Below are 15,287 nucleotides of genomic sequence, written 5' to 3'. Positions count from 1 at the left end.
CCCATGACAATAAGACCTTTTTGCTTTGGGTGATACCTTTGGGCGATGGCCACATGATACCCAGGCTTTTGCTTAGGTAGATGGATGATGCTAAGTTGGTAGCTTCAAGTTGATTCCGAATCCTTAGAAAGCAATTTTTAAACATTGATTGTTACCATTTTCGAATTATATTCATGCTTTAGAATTGTCTCAAATGCAATTACTACATCATTTACATTTTACTAATAATCAAATTATTTTATTATTATTCAATATATAGATTATCGTTTACAGCTCCATTTTATAATCATCATTATACCTTTTTTTATACTGTAACATTATCATAAAGGAGAGGATTTGGTTCCAAGTGCGTGGCAAATAAGACTTTGATCATCTGTAGCAACTGACATAAACTGAATGAGAATGTGAGTACCAATACTAGAATACATTCTAGGTATATAATTTCATTTCAAACATTATTACAACCTATCATTTTCTACTATAGATCGTGTAACAATACATTATTGAGTGAGACATTTGTTCAAAAATATAATAGCTTGATATGAAGTCCATTGAATTGTTCCAAGCAGAATATTATCGATACCTGCAAGACATTTTCAAAATGTGTTTATTGATTCTGGATTTTTACACAAGCTGAAAGACAATAGACACTACTAGAAGCTCGAGAGCGGATTGCTTGTAGCCAGTCAATCAGAGTTTATAGACAACAGATAACGACTGACTGTCTGACAGTTCAATTTAAAATGAATGATGTAGTTGTGATTGATCGTCGTAAGTAGCTTTTGGAGTGACAGCTAACCAGGCCAAAAGCAATTTGATGAAAAGCGAATTCCATTTGCTCCAAAGCAAATACGTTCGAGAATTTTCTCTAGCATAAGAAGTACACCGGAAAAGCGAAGGAAATTGTTTTTCTAAACTCATTAGGACCTGGAAAAACATAGGGGATTTTCAAAACATCAATTTCACAATAGTGATTTCAGAAAATGAATTATCAAAAATGTATAGGGAAATCAGTTATGTCGATGAACATATTTAAAATTATTATCACCAAACCAAAACCTCTCGCTTTTTTATTATAGAATTCTGAATAAAATAAGATAAATTGGAATTCTCTATCTTCAATTATTACTGAGTTGCATTGTGTTATTTATTATGCAATTATTGAGCATATTACTGAGCTGGTCATTTTTGTGTATTGAAATACTACTTAAGTACACTCAAGGATGAATTATTATCCATTCTTCAACCAAACGATGCATGATTTTTAACGGCCTTGACGAGCCGAGAAGAATGAGCTGCAGTACGTTGAGATCAGATCATTGTGTCGAAAGTTAAGTGTTGGAAATCTTCATACTTGAGGTGTCCTTATGTGCGCCTCTTCACTATAAGGAAATACTGTAATGAAGTGCTTCTAATGGATGATTCTCAACGAACATAATCTGATGAACATAGAACATTGAACGAAATATCAATTTGAGGACAAAGAAGTTGGTGATAATTGTTGGAGCTAAAAATTAGGTGTTTTTCAAAATACAAGGAGCATTGTTATCAGGTAGGCTACATTATACATTCAAGTGGTTACAATAGGAATATATTGTTGATTAAAAACTAAAATTTATCAAATTTGATTTTTCCTTGAAATTTAACTCAGTTTTGAAAAATTGTAACTCAGTATTTATTGACGATAGAGATTTCCAAATGATCTCATTCCATTCATAATTTCATAATCTAAAAGAAGGTGAAAGCGAATTTCTCTCTTCGATTACTGGATTGGGCGTAAATAACTGAAAACTGAACCGAGAATACGAGGTTATGAGCCACTCTGTATCAAAGAAATTTTGCGTGGAAAATTGGTTCTGAACTTCTCCTATGTATCCAAACAATATATTAAAAAATCAAAACTTCAATATAAATTGAAGCACACTCCCTTTTTCATGTCTATATTGACTGGACTAGTAAATATATTAGGAATATTACAAATCGGGTTGATATCATCGCAAATCGACGGATCTCTTGTATCATTCTAGAATGGTTAAATAGAATAACCTGTTATTAGTCCCAGTTATTTGTACAAAGTGGGTTTACAGTGCATTAAGGAAATTACTAGACATCAAAACATAATTTGAGTAGTTCTATTTCTAAGCACAATTGAATTGTTTCACAATGTTCCAGTCTGAACTTGAGATTTAGTTCAAATTTTTAAATTATTTGTTCTTATGTTATATTGATAAGAAAATCTCTAGTTTGGGTTACTCCTGAAAACTCAATGAAATTCGATGTTAAAAAATAAAAGGATTATAATCAACATGAACATGGGAGAAATTCATTCCAACATCTACATTTAGACGTTGCTGAATGATAATGTTATGCATTGTAACGTCCTTTTGGAGTCACATACGCCCAGCTGGCAGTCTGTCGGTAGAGCATGTGATATTTGAATATTTTTGATAATTTGACACCTACTGAAATAAAGATACCATAATATGGTTCTGACTGGTTCCGCAATCATAGGCGTTGAAGAGGTTGTAATACTACTTCGACTTAATACTATGACCTTGTATTCCAATTAATTTGATTTCAATGATTTCTGAAGATTTAGTGATCGATACCGATTGGATATCGCTGATTTATCCAACTTATTCGATGAAGGATACAGTTGGTTGTTCGTAACTCTGTCAGTCCATTTTATTTTGAGCATACGCCTCCAACACCACACTTCAAAAGCATTTAGAGTCTTTTCCTCAGCCTTACCAATAGTCCACGTTTCAGACCCATTAAGAGTTATACTCCAAATGCAAATCTTTATTAGTCTCTTTCTTATTTCCAAGGTTAGACTATTTGAGGAAAGAAGCTGCCTTTTACTAATAAACATACCCTTAGCTTCTCTGACTCGGCGCTTTATATCCAGTCTATCTTTTTCATCTTCTGATATAATGCTTCCAAGATATTTGAACATTTTTACTTGCTTCAGGGCGTGATTATCTAATTTAATGGACACATTCTCTGGGACTTTTGAGCAGACCATTACTTCTGTCTTTATTTTATTTATATCCATATCATATTTATTTCGTAGAATCTCATGCAAGGTGGTTAGAGCTCTCTCTAAACTTATTTTATTATCTGCTATTATAGCTATATCGTCTGCGAAACGAAGCATCTGAATCCGAACTCCATTTACCTTGATGCCACTACAGCACTCCTATACATAATATATGAAAAATAATATATGAAACAAATAATGCAAACACAATATGAGAAAATACACAAGAAAAATATCACAGATCGCTCAATTAAAACTCTTGTTCTGCTTAATAGCATCAATTAATAACTTTCATGATTTTTATATCAGCATACATTTTACAGATTCCTATATCTCAATTATTCGACTCGCTTCTGCTTATCGAATTACAATTTTATAATTCAATATTCCAATAATATCAGATATTTTTTATATAAAATCTCAGGGTTTAAGTTCGGCCGTCAGTGGAAGTTAGATAAATAATTTATCTTGTGAACTTCAGCTTCTATAATTCTTATTATGCTAATAATACTGATATTTAAATACATTAACTGAGCATATTTAATAATTTCAAATAGTGATATACAATTTAACATTTAGTTCTCATATGCATTCTAGATATGACCTTTCCCTTATTTATACTACTTGCGCAATTAAGTCTAAATCAAGCTTGATTTTTAATACCTTCGACGAGCTAGCTTTATAAAATTCTATCAATTCGTAGCACTGAGGGCCCTCTTAAGAAACTATATCTCTGTAACTCACGTGTGTCGATTTTTCACAAATTTAAAGATGTAGCATGGATTCACCTCGTGTGTCCCATGCCTTTCTGGTGGGCTGCTGTCGTCCTCTCCAATGGGGATACTTAAATTAATAACTTATGTCATAGAGCGACTTCACTGAGTTAGGTTTATTACTTATTAAACGTCTTTGATACTTAAACTTTGGCAATAAATTGAATTTAATTTTTATAAGGGAATCTGTCTATTGCTCTCGTATTGATAGGCGTCTTGGTCGGTCTCTGGCAAGCAAGTGGGCAGGTGCTCTTCCCTTATTCTCTTTCGACGATACTTCTGACTCCAAATTTGCATGAAATTTTAATATCTTTTCCTATTGGTGGATTTCAAATAATCCGCGATGACGCAATTTAATACTGTCAAATAGTCCATAGTACAAGAGCATATTACTATATTAAAACTGAATATTTCTATCCTTAACTTTCATTTTATTTCAATTATATTGTTTCATGCATTCTACAACAATTACAAATTTTTATAATTTTAATAAAGACCACGTGGAGATTTCGAATTAAATATTTTTTAGCGCCGAGCAAATGCACAGTATTGGTGAACAGTCAGATTCGGCTCGTGTGTACAGAATAATGTATCAATGCGCGTAGAAAAATTAGATTTTCCTTCTAATTTTCTATTATGTTTTTGTGTTTTTTATTTGCTCACATATATCAATAAACATTTATATTCACTTTTCAAACATTCATATCCTTTATTTTGCATGCTATAAGTTACAAAACCCTCTTGTCCTCGTCTTAACGAATGCTACCTAGATGCAATTATTTAGCTAGCAAGTATCTCATTAAATTGTAGATGTTCAGCTTGATCGTTATTGATATTGCCGACAAGCGTTGTTTATATAGAACCTAACCTCAAATTCACACAATATATTATTATTTTATTAAATAATTGAGAAATTGATTTTCATTTTAAATTGTTAGTCATAATCTTAGCCTTTCTAGTCTTATCTATATCTTCGACTGATAACACCATTGGTGACAGATATTTTTGTTTTTCTGTCTGAGACCTAATAGTTCATTTCAATATGTAGTTTTTATTGGTATCAAAATGTACCGTCAGAGCATATTCAATGTAAACTCACCAGTGAAGGCTAACTGGGAAAATCAACCATCTTGGAAACAGTTGCGGCTCATTCACCTCCTGGAAACAAAAATAAAAACACTTTCAGAACAAACAGATAAAAAATAAAAACAAACAAAAAAGAACTCTTCGAATTTCTAGAAGAAATATGTCCGTAAAATTATTGCTCCTATTAAGCCTAGTTTATACGATGCCAATTGGCAACTGACTGGCATGAAATCATTGTCTTCGTATAAACACTTCAGGCCAATTGTCTTGCCAACTGTCCCGACAATTGGCCCGAAATTCAACTGTCTCCGGAAATTCAATTGGCCCGAAATTCAACTGCATTTCTCCGGGAGTAGACTAAGGAAAACAGGCTGGGTCCAGCGAGCTCCCACACCACTTGGAATCTCAATTGTCGCGCCATTTGGCACCGTATGAACGGTGTAGGCCAGTGCGCTATCTTGTTTTTGGCCAGTTCAGATAAAATAATTCAGTGTGTGAGACGTTTTCTAGGTTAGGTTAGACGTTTTCTAAAGCTCCAACGAAAATGGCACCTAAATGGGGGGACGATATGAATATTAAATTTCTTGAGGTTTATAAAGATCAAAGATGTTTATGGGATGAGAGAAACGAATTGTATAAAGATAAGAATGCGCAGCAAACTGCAATCGCTGCAATTGCCGAAGCCATGGACTGAAGTGAAAAAAAATGAAATCGTTTCGTGTTAGTTTTTATATTGAAATGACAAAACTAAAAAAAGTGCAATCTCAAATGACTAGCATTTGGCCATGTAATCGCCTTACAGTTTTCGTCTGTGGTGGCAATAGTTAGCCCCTTAGAAACATCTTCTCGCTCAGCTGGACTGACCTTGGACAATTGGCAACCACGTGATGACAATTGTCTTCGGACAATTGTCTCGCCAATTGGCATCGTATAAACTAGGCTTCAACTCTTGTAATTATATGTTATTGAAATCAATCAAGAAATCATGTGAAGGGGTTATAATACAAGGGGTCCAAGTGACATATTGTTAGTTTCGAGAAAATTGAGCCTAAAGTTTACTTACATTGATTTATTCTTCAAATGAAATGAATATAGAAATGATATTCACCCAATCCTATAACTATTCAGTATACTTTTACCAAATCAAACGTACAGTTTAATGTCTCAAATTGCTCTCCTTTCTCAATTATCAGCTGAATAGTGATTAGAAGTATCACTTGTACCTTTTGTTTACCAAACAAATCTCTATTGTCTAGCAATCTATCAAATTTACCAGCAATTGAACAATGATTTATGACCTCATTGCAATATTATCTGATTCGCTAATTGGTTCTTGAGGTATGTTTTGCTCGGTGACATGGCTTAATCAAGATTAAATCTAATTTGATGGATACGAGCAGCCGTTGTCCTGTAAACAAGGGATCCAAGTCACTTGGACCCCTTGTTTAATCAAATAAACAGCTGTTTGAAAATGTAGTTTAAAAATTTTACACCAGATGTCAGCACTGATTAGACTCACGCTTACACCACTTGTATACTAGATTTTTACCACTTTCAGCTATCGATTACTGTAGCTAACTCAAAAAAATTAAAAATGTCACTTGGACCCCTTGTATTCTGATCCCCTCATGTGGTATTTATTTATTAGTTGATTGGCCACTGAATGGTTCCCTCTAACAATTATTCGTCAATTCACTCATAAATAGCTCATTGAGGGTGATATGGGAGAATATGGGATAGAATTCATATTATAAAAGATCACTATTTTATTACGAGTGATTGCTCTTATTATTACAACTTCTTCAACGACAATCGTAACCTGTGAAAGTTAAAAAAACCTCCCATCTTTGAATATCAACTATATTATGACTAATTTCAAGTGCAATTCGATTAAAAATTTCTCAAATGATATGTAGGCCTATAATATTAATTATAGAAAATAAATATTTTGTTGAATAGATTATACTGTATCATCAAATCAAGTGAACTACTTCAAACTCCTTCAATAATGAAAAAAATATATCAAATCGAGTTACGATTCAATAATAAAACTCTGGGGATCACTTGTGAAAATGATGTGTTATGTGGATTTCTCATTCGGATTGCCCTCCCCGGACTGATATTGATAAAATTCGGCCAACAGTAGCCACATGCTCTGCAGAACAGAAATCGCATTCGTTGTGAACAAACAGCAGATAAAGCTTAGAGAATATGTGTTCCAGGGAGCTGGAGTGGACAGAAGGATAGTCTGGTTACTACAACAAAGGCCCACTTGCCAAAGCGATATGGAGGAAGCCATGCATGCCGCTATGCTTTTCTCCCGGAGTGTCCAGTGAAACCCCCGAATTGTTTCTCTCCCACAGACGACTCCCTCCCCCAACTCTTCACAGGATTATTTGCTTCCTTCTCAACATCAATAGCGTTCAGCCATGCGATGCTCGTTCAATGTCTTCGTGCACGACCATAGAGCTGTATTGTATAGATAATAAAACCATAGAACTGCATTCATGTATTACTAAGTTCACAACTTCGATGCTATTCTCCAGTCACGTTTTCCATGTCAGTAGCAGGCACCAGAATTGACCATACTCAAATATTCAACTACAATAGTCTTGTAGCTTGTCTTCGGTCGTAGAAAACAGGCCAACTTGGTCGAACTAAAACTTGGAAAATGTATTTGCAATGTAAGACGTGTCCCAAAAGAGGGATCCTTGGCATGTATCAGATTACATGTACAACCAAAAAATTATGAAAATACATTCATGTGAAAAATTTTCTCCCAGATCCCTCCATGAAATGATTAAGGGCTCCATATTGAATGAAACTTATTGGATATTGTCAAAACCACTGAATAATTGAAACAATTTGAGATATTAGTTTCAGATTCAGACTAGTGTCATACTTGTTTATTCTAAATTTACTATTGATATATTAATTATACTTCATCTACTGAACTAGACGACAGCGACCAGCGACTAAATTAGACAGTGAACATGATACGTATTAAAACTAAGTGCTCTTCCTGTCTTGAATAATTTATGAAAGCGAATAATGTTCTAAATTAATGTTTTTGAAATGTGTATTTCGGAGGAAAGGCAAAGACAGAGTCAGACTATTCACTATTTATAATAAATAAATAGCAATCTCCAGTCACGTTTTCCATGCCAGTAGCAGGCACCAGAATTGACCATACTCAAATATTCAACTACAATAGTCTTGTAGCTTGTCTTCGGTCGTAGAAAACAGGCCAACTAGGTCAAACTGAAACTTGGAAAATGTTTTATGCTAAATGTATTTGTAATATAAGACCTGTCCCAATGTGGAACAGCATATGAGTTGATTAAAAGAGAATGAAATGTGAAATCAAATGAAATTCACCAGATTCAAATAGGATCTAAATGACATGTATATGAAGTATTCAAGATAAATATAAGAGGAACCAACTCAATTGATAATCCTTTATCTACTTATTGATGAATGAGTTGATCTGATCCTTCAAGGAAGTATTGAGACTAAGCGACTTGATTTTATTGGATTGATTCATTGAAGTAAACAGAAGAGGAAAATGTGAAGGGTATGAGATTATGAAATTAAACATTATTATCATTGAACTGAGACTTCTTCAATGTTAATAATCCAATGAACTATTCAACTATTATTCTAGATCATCATTTGAGTCTAGCTAGAAGCCCCTCCTCTTTCATTGAAAATGTATATTGAACTATCACTATTTCACTAATACAAGGATAAGGGATTGCTGGAACAGAACAACGATGCTCGAGTAGATCTGCATCGACATTTCTACGTCGGAGGATAGGAGTGCAGTCCTAATGGCTGGAATTAGCCGATCAAATTTCTCGTCGAGGTTTCGAGTAGGATAGGGAAGACTCCTTCCTCTCAGCATCAGCCGGTGCTCTACTCTCCTCTTCACTCTCTCTCGCTCATTTCTCGTGCTCGGATCAATGAAGTATGGGCGCGCGCACGTGACACTGTGTGTGCGAACTTTACATGTGTTGAGCAAGTGTGTGCGAGTGTGCCGAAGCTCACTGCCAAGTATTGGAAACTAGAAGAACTTCACTCTCGTTTTTGTTCTTTGTCGATCATACTCTTTTCTCTATCAAATCACTCAATCACTCGCCCTCCCACTTTTTACTTTCTTCCCTTTCTTCATTCCCTAGACGTTTTTGTTTCCTTGGTCTTAAATCTTGAGCCCCTACTATTCTCGTTGCTCTTAATCTTTTCCTGCCTTTTCCTAGTATGGGCGGCTATTAGGAGGTAATCTACTCCTTACCTCTTCTCCTCTCACTCACTCAAGTCTTCACTCACTATTTTTCCTCATGAAAACTATCAGCATATTCCTTTCAGAATTTCTCCAGCTTCAATGTACTCCTTCCTGTTACACTGTTGTGTAGTCTTACCCTTTCATTTTACAAAGCTTAAATTTCAAATATCGATGGCTCACTTTTTTATTGAAACCAGTACCTACTTCCTCCAAAGTAATTTCTTCTTCTTTCGTATCTTTAACTTGCTTCTCATTTTGAACTTTACTATGTCAACTTTTTATCATTCGTCTTTTTCCAAGTCTTCTGCTTCCTTCATCGCCACCAATCTCTTCCACAATTTCCACTTTCCCATCCATGCTTGATTTTCTACCGGACTTCAAGAAAATTTCCATCTTGCTTGATTCTCATTTCCTGATCTTGAATTTTCCATTCCTACACCTCTCTACATTTTATCATTTTTCTACTCAGCTTGTTCTCTCTGTTTCCAACAAACACCATAATTTTTTTTAAATGTATGAATCCAGGGCTACTTTCTTGTATTTATAAAATGGAATTACAGTACCCTTTATAATATTGATAAAATATTAAAAAACAAGAATACAAATTGTAACGTAACTACTAGTTTCGGTGATCACACCATCGTCAGGTTATGAAAATAAATGTTTACTAATAGTTTTGTTATTTTAAATAAAATCTTTCATTGAGAATCATAACCAAATTTTCGAAAAAAAAATTAAAAATCTCAAATAAATTAGTTGATAGATAGGGGCAGCTGCTGAAATAATTTACTTGGAGATTTTATTTAAAAAATAAACTAGTAAACATTTATTTTTCTAACCTGACGATGGTGTGATCACCAAAAACACAGAATAGATACAGAATGGAAACTGTCACTCAAACGCTTATCCAACCAATGCTTTTTACATGGCACAAATACTGGACACGTCACGTGACCTTAGGAAGTTCCAATCCTGGTCTTCTGATTGGCTCGCGGCAGTGAACGAAATCAATTGATCCGGATCAGTAAAGTGATCCGAACCTTCCATCAATACTATTACAATGCGGAACTTCCTAACAAGATGGCGGATTTTTGCGCCAGGGTACTAGCCGAGTTTCCATACTGTATTTATACTGTTCCAAAACTAGTAATAATTACTTTACAATTTGTATTCTTGTTTTTGAATATTTTATCAATTTTAAATGGTACTATAATTCTATTTTATAAATACCATAATCTTTGTTTAACGCTTCAAGCTTTTGCCTCCATTCCTCTCCTCATTCTTTATGATTTTCACCATCATCTGCTGTATACATATTTTTTCCATTTTTGATTTTTTAAAATGGAAAGGATCATAATGTATTCTTTTCACCTCCCTATTCTATTTTGCTTGTCCACTCCATATTCACAAATGACAACTATCTTTGCTTCTCCCTTCAAGCTTCCTTCTATCTCCTATTTTATTTCTATCTAACGTTCTTCATTTTTACTTCTTCATCGTCATTCCAAATTAATTTGATAAAAAATGGCGAATCCGAACTATTTGGAAGAAAAAATAACAGGAAGATTGCCTTCAGTATTCTATTTACCATTGTTTTCACATCAGTGTTGTTAGTTGCCTAAATAAATTGATATTTATCTGTTGATACTATGACAATTTATAGACTCCAACAACTCTCAATTTCCCAATTTTTCTTCTATTCTAGTCAACACAATCACTGCTTTTCTTCTCAAGCTTGATTTCCCAGTTTGTCTATCGATTCTTCATGATTTTTCTTCTTTTGAGATTTCTTTTTTCATGATTTTTCCTTCTTTTGATTTGAAATCTTTTCAAGACAGAAGAAGCAGGAAAAGCAGTATACTGATCCCCAGTCAAGTAGATATTTATTGTTTATCGACCGCAAGGGTTGAGCAGTTTAATGCCAGACGGTGGCAGACAGTGAGCTCTAAAACTATCATCCTCATCATTTATCATCATCATCGATACGCCACCAGTAATAATAAGCAGAAGCTACAGCGGAAGCAACAGAAGCAGTAGTAGTAGCAGCAGACAAAGTGACAAGACGTCGCTGTGATGGCAGTTAGGTTAGGTTAGGTGACATCGCGACGCACTCGTGGATTGGGGACTGCGGCAGCGAGACGCACCCTCATTCACTTTCACCCTCCGCTGAATGTTATCTCAACGATCTTGCTCTGTTCCTGCTTCTGCTCCATCATTCCTTTTTCTTCCGCCTGTCTGCTTGCACGTTACTGCCACTGCTTCTTTTTCGGCGAGAGCTTAATGAAATTTCCAATTTCACACCCGATATGTGTTGCCTCTTTTCAAACCACACCGCCACCCCACCGCCAAGTGATGCAGTCAATTTTGTCTGTCGTCTGCTCAGTTACCACATTTCACTCTTGACGAATACCAGCAGTATCACACTTGACTGTATATTATCTACTAGCAACTATCAGCGTGGAATATTCTTATCAACTTGGCATACTATAACACCGGTTATAGATAATGCTGGATGGCTCATGGAAAGTATCAAGTTGTCTAGATCAATGCTGGTGAACTTTGATTCCAAGGCAACTTTGCCAGAGAAAAAATGATTGTTTATCAATCAATAATATTCATCCATTGTGATGAATGAATTCACTTCCACCCTTGGAAGTATGACTATAACCAATCATCAATTCGGTATGAAACTAACTTCTTAACCGTTTCTGTAATAGCTATATTTGGAGTATCATTGTTTTGGGCCACTACCTATTGTATCTTCTTTATAATATCATGAAAGATATTCTACTCTTCATTATTCTCAGTGAATAAGATAATTTGAGATGAGTTGGTCAAACCTTTACAGAGTCCACTTTTTTCTGTTAATTCCTCTTGTATTATGAACTAGCTTACCCGGCAAACTTCGTACCGCCAAAAAGTCAATGTATCTTATGTCACACTTGACTTTATTTGGTGAATCATGAAATTTATCTGACAATCAATATTTTAATTTACATCTCAATACGGACTTCCTATGTGCTTAGTCATGCAGCATTTCTATTATTCCGACATTGCAACATATTCTCGATCAATTGGTAGTAATATCTATCAGTAAAGTGTTGAATTAAAAAAAAAAGATATCGGTAGGTTAAATCAGTGTTTCAAAGATGGATTTAATGTTTTCATAGTTGTTGATTGTCAATAGATGGTCCAGGAAATATGCGATGTACGATGAATTACACAGAATTCCATATTCTTTACATCTTCAATTCTAGGATCAAAAATCACAAATCATAATTATAATATATAATATGATTGGGATGAATATGAGCTGAGCTAAATTAGAAAAAAATCAATTTAGTCTGTCATTCTTCAGTAATTAATTATTGCAATATGAACAACTCTATTCCATGAGATGAATAATTATTTTCCAGTTTCTTAATGACACACACACACACACACACACACTCAATTATTACTAGTAGTTCTGTGAACAGTAGACCTCACGCAGTATTCTCATCCACAAGTACCTGATTGAAACTATAGACCTTATGGAAATACAGCAATAGACTGGCTTCTCCACACATCTGTGTAATCACTCGTCAGCTGATTTATGATGAATAATTCTATAGTCTGATTTTTATTCTAATATTGACGTATGAAGGAGGCTCCTTTTTCCTTTCATATTATCCTTGAATTGCAAAATTTCCAAAAATCTTGTATATATGGCGACGCGCAATTAAAAAAAAACCATCCTGTCAAATTTCATGAAAATCCATTACCGCGTTTCGCCGTAAATGTAAATCCTCACTTCGCTCGGTTAATTAGGGAAAATGCCGAACCGGCGACTTGAATTTTAGACCTCACTTCGCTCAAATCAAATCAAATCAAATCGTTTATTGCACAAAAATATATACAGAATACAACTGAAAGGAAATTGACAACTTTGTGCTACACGTCGGCAAAAGAAAACTTGTACGCCGACGTGGAGTCTTAATATAACTTATTCACTTATACATTAATATTAATATATAAAATTATAAAATTTTATTAATTAAATTATATTAAAATTAATATAAAATATTATAATATAGGCTAACAGTAATTATCATTCAACCAACCAAATATTCTATTCTAAGAAATAACAATAAATTAAAGATATACATAAAGCTGAATTTAAGATTCATACAACATCAATCAATATTAAACCAAATCATTAATTGAATAAAAATAATTTTCTTTCACCCAGGTATGGAAATCTTTTATTTTAGGCTTCTTTATCAACCATCCTCTTGGAACTTTATTATAGAGTTTATTTCTCAAATATGAAATACTTCTACGGGATAGGGTGCTATCAACTCTTTCAATTGTGATTAAGTTTTGAGCGACTTGTCTAGTTACTCTTTGAAAATTTTGAATATTTTTTAATTTGAGCACATGTTTCTTAATAGTCTTTAAAATGAACAATTGTCTTATAGTGAACAGATTGGAATTTTGAAACAATGTGACACTTGGGAAATCTCTCGGATACCTCATTATTGTTTTGATAACTAACTTTTGTAAAACAAATAGAGGTTTTAAAGTTGAATCAAAAGTTCCTCCCCATATAGAATTACCATACTGAACTAAGGATTGGAATAGAGCAAAATAAACAGATTTTAGTAATTTTAGACTCAAAATACTTCTAAGCATGTACATTTTTAAATTGACCACCCTTAATTTTCTACAAAGGTAGCTAATCTGAGGTGACCAGCGTAGATGCTTATCAACAAAAATACCAAGATACTTGTAATTGTTTACACTCTCAATAACCTCATTGCAAGAATCACATGGATACCTGTTACAAGCATTATTCAAACAAAGCCTGTTCATATCTAGATCTCCTCTTGTTGTTGGACTGAAGGTCATACATTTTGTTTTACCAAGATTTAGTCTCAAATAATTACATTTTAGCCACTGAGAAACCTTATAGTGACCCACTTTTGTTTGCTTGATAACATCTTCCCAGGAACCTTCTGGAAGATAGGTCAATTAGCTCGGTCAATTAGTCCCCCTATTAAAATTTCTGGTCAGAAACCATCCCCAATATTCACACAACATATTCCCAAAGTTTCATGCCGTTTTATCAAGTAGTTTTCGAGTCCATAGAGAACAAACAAACTAACATACACACAAACTAACAAACACACAAACAGACATTAATTTTTATATATAGAGATTAGTCGTTCTGTGAACAGTAGACCTCACGCAGTATTCTCATCCACAAAAGTACCAGATGTCAACTGTTTTAAATGTTAACAAACTCAGTTCATGTTGGAATTTGTATTCCATATGATATAATTCATCCAGTTCCGTGATGATCTTTCTATTTGATGAAAATTATTTTTTTTAGAATCAAAAATATTATAATTTCTTCAGCATTATTTAGTTCATTTTTTGTTTATTTTTATTCACCTATTAAATTAGTTTTTTCGAATGTGAGAATATTGATACTGATGGGCACGCATAATAATACCATGACTACAAAACCAAATATTGAAACCAAGGACCTTAAAGCTGCGATTAGACCAAATTCATTAAAAAAATGTTAATAACTCAATCCTTTTAGATTATATTAGATTGAACATGACTTATCATACACATGATGAACATATGTGTTTGTCAACTTCCTTTCAATCTTATAGAATCTGTAAGGATTAAGTTATAACCATTTTGTTAATAACTTTGGTGTAAACCCAGCTTAAAGATGCATACCTCTTTAATGTCTTTGATTGAAACTATAGACCTTATACAAATACAGTAATAGACTGGCTTCTCCACACATCTGTGTAATCACTTGTCAGCTGATTTATGACGAATAATTCTATAGTCTGATTTTTACTCTGTTATTGGCGTATGAAGGAGGCTCCTTTTTCCTTTTATATTATCCTTGAAATGCAAAATTTCCAAAAACCTTGTATATACGTCGACGCGCAATTCAAATAGGAACATACCTGTCAAATTTCATGAAAATCTATTACCGCGTTTCGCCGTAAATGCGCAACATATAAATATATAAACATCTAAACATTTAATTATTTAAACATTTAAACATTAAGAGAAATGCCAAACCGTCGACTTGAAT

General features: G+C 33.8%; 1 protein-coding gene across 1 annotated transcript in view; it reads right to left on the bottom strand.

Annotated features, from left to right (window-relative positions):
- LOC111055233 (facilitated trehalose transporter Tret1) overlaps nt 1-15,287 on the bottom strand; it is a 210,359-nt gene that overhangs the window by 178,934 nt on the left and 16,138 nt on the right. The window contains exon 2 of the mRNA XM_039422505.1: nt 4,913-4,971. The gene's annotated coding sequence lies outside the window, so the exon portion shown is untranslated. The remainder of the gene's footprint in view (nt 1-4,912; nt 4,972-15,287) is intronic.

This window comes from Nilaparvata lugens, chromosome 2, assembly GCF_014356525.2.
Source record: "Nilaparvata lugens isolate BPH chromosome 2, ASM1435652v1, whole genome shotgun sequence".
NCBI lineage: Eukaryota > Metazoa > Arthropoda > Insecta > Hemiptera > Delphacidae > Nilaparvata > Nilaparvata lugens.
Note: the sequence above shows the minus strand (reverse complement) of the source record. Positions and strands in the feature narration are given on the sequence as shown.